Here is a 2,676-nt window from a genome sequence, read left to right as displayed (position 1 = left end):
GTGTGTGTGTGTGTGTGGGTGTCCAGTTCCACATTCACTTCTGGGATTCCTCCGTTGAGCTGAGGATGCTGGATGTCGGAAACGAGGAGAGGTTGGTATTGTAGAAGTTGGTCCTTTCGAAAAGTTGTTGTCCACAGTTGGATGTTGATCCAAAAGTCCACATACTGTGATAATGTCGGCTGTCTGTAGGTCCATGTGTTCTGCGTTCTGTACATCAGTGTTCTGCGGATCAATGTTCTGTACATCAGCATTCCACTCCAGGTCAGTGTTCTATGGAGCAGTGTTCTGTGGTTTGATTCTGTGTTCTGTACAGTAGATCAGCTTTCTGTTGATCAATGTTCTGAACATCAGAATTCCACAAGTCAGTGTTCTGTAAGATACATCAGTATTGTGTGTGGTGTACTGTGGGTCTGTGTTCTGTACATTAGTGTCTTGAAAGTCAGCGTTCCTCTGTCAACAAGACAAGATGTCTGCAGGTAAAGAGCTGGTGCACAAGAGGCTGGCGAGGCCACGTGGGTCATCATTTGGCAGTGAAGACAAGAATGAAGATTAATTTGAGAGTCTCTCATATGACTTCCTCTGTATTCTGTTTCCCCTCCTTTCCATTGTACGCACCACAGTCCATGGCTGCTCCATCCTCAACTGAACCCTATGTCAAGACAAGAAATAGGTCTGTATTTAAAACTGCATGTGAAGAAGGATTGCAAATGAAAACACAACAATGTATGTTTTTAACGTAGAGCAGAGTATCATTTATGAATCCTGGGAAATGAATGTGTCCAGTAGCATACAGTCATAAACACAGAAAAACACAGACATCATACACACACCATTGCACATATTAACCAAATAGCACACGATCACATCCATTTACCCAGAGTCAGATCTCACTCTCCCTCTGTCCCTCTCCATAAGGATAATGAATAGGTCAATCAAGAGCCCTGCACCAGCCAGGGCACTCATTTGACCCTTACATGTATGTATGCCTGTATAGGGGTACAGCATTATGTCTGGGCCACGCGAGTGCATTATTAGATGGGCAAGCGGAACATCATGCAGCGGTAAAGGTATCAGGCTATAGTGGCAACATTAAAACATATGCTGGTGCTGGTGGTGGTAGAGGTGATCAATATTTCGAACGCCGGTGCCAATTTTACATGTGAAAGCCCAACTGGGAAACTCCAACTCCCATTGTCATTTTGAAACAGCACTCCACAGCACACAATTGTTCACGGCACACTGCACACAACAAAATTGCATTTCTGCCTCATCCGTGCAAGGGGGCAAGCCCCAATGGCGCCCCAAGGGAGCAGTGCGGCGGGACGGCACCTCAGGGTACCTCAGTCATGGAGGAGGATGGAGCACTGGTTAATTACTCCTCCCACCAACCTGGGGGGTCGGGAGTCAAACCGGCAACCTTTACAAGTCTGATGCCCTAACTGGTTACCCATGACTGCCCTAGACTGCCCTAATGTAACGCTAGTACCAGGTACTGTAAGTGACATATCAGTTGTTGCGTTACGTTGCGTATTAGTTTCCGGTAATTCCATCTGTCCTAAAGAGGGAGTGTCACACCCCCTTGTTGAGGATTTCATGCAGTGAGTGCTGTCAAGGGTGCTGTCAAGGGTGCTGTGTGTGAGCGTGTGTGTGTGTGTGTGTGTGAGAGAGAGAGAGAGAGAGAGAGAGAGAGAGTGTGTGTGTGTGTGTGTGTGTGTGAGAGAGAGAGAGAGAGAGAGAGAGAGAGAGAGAGAGAGAGAGAGAGAGAGAGAGAGAGAGAGAGAGAAGAGAGAGAGAGAGAGAGAGAGAGAGAGAGAGAGAGAGAGAGAGTGTGTGTGTGTGTGTGTGTGTGTGTGTGTGTGTGTGTGTGTGTGTGTGTGTGTGTGTGTGTGTGTGTGTGTGTGTGTGTGTGTGTGTGTGTGTGAATGTACGCCAAGCACAGAGTTGAAATCATACTCTGCACGACACATATAGATTAGCACCACCAGTCAAACCTTTCAATAAAGACCTGAGGCAGGGAGCACAGGACCGAGACGGGGCGCTAAGAAAACCGAACATAAATACACAGCTCCTATCGACGGGAAATCTTTCCTCAGGGAGCACAGGACCGAGACGGGGCGCTAAGAAAACCGAACATAAATACACAGCTCCTATCGACGGGAAATCTTTCCTCATTAGTCATTTTTTAAATGCTGAAATCAGTAATGCTCATTCAGTAATGCTCTAAAGATACACTTTCAGGGCCCTGCCGTGACTCTAAGGGTAGGGCACTGGACTGCTACTCAGGTGACCCGGGGTCTTTTCCCAACCCCTCCCCATCTCTCTCCCCATTTGCTTCTTGTCCACCACCTCTCATACTGTCCTATCAACAAATAAAAAAAAACGTTAAAAAAACACTTTCAGAGGAAGAGGCACTGTTTCTCATTTCCCAGTAATGTTTCAGCATTCAGTAATAGCTCTAAAGATAGGCTACGTCCGTATCATCCATTGGGTAATGGAAATAACCGATCAGGTTTTTATACATATGGAGTAAATGACAAATCTTTTCCGAAAACAGGCCCGTACACCTCCTGAGAAATATGTGACTTTCTGGTCCCTGTGTGGCACTGTGTGGATTTGGACATCAAAGAGGAGCGATGGACCAAGCGCCCCTCAGGAGGCGAGCATTCTGCACATTGC

General features: G+C 46.8%; 1 protein-coding gene across 1 annotated transcript in view; it reads right to left on the bottom strand.

Annotated features, from left to right (window-relative positions):
- The window catches only part of atcayb (ATCAY kinesin light chain interacting caytaxin b), a 20,720-nt gene continuing 18,044 nt past the window's right edge, over positions 1-2,676 (bottom strand). Inside the window, exon 12 of the mRNA XM_063218568.1 lies at positions 1-649. The gene's annotated coding sequence lies outside the window, so the exon portion shown is untranslated. The remainder of the gene's footprint in view (positions 650-2,676) is intronic.

Source organism: Engraulis encrasicolus, chromosome 16 (assembly GCF_034702125.1).
Source record: "Engraulis encrasicolus isolate BLACKSEA-1 chromosome 16, IST_EnEncr_1.0, whole genome shotgun sequence".
In the NCBI taxonomy this organism is placed as follows: Eukaryota; Metazoa; Chordata; class Actinopteri; order Clupeiformes; family Engraulidae; genus Engraulis; species Engraulis encrasicolus.
This window is presented reverse-complemented; position numbering and strand designations above follow the sequence as displayed.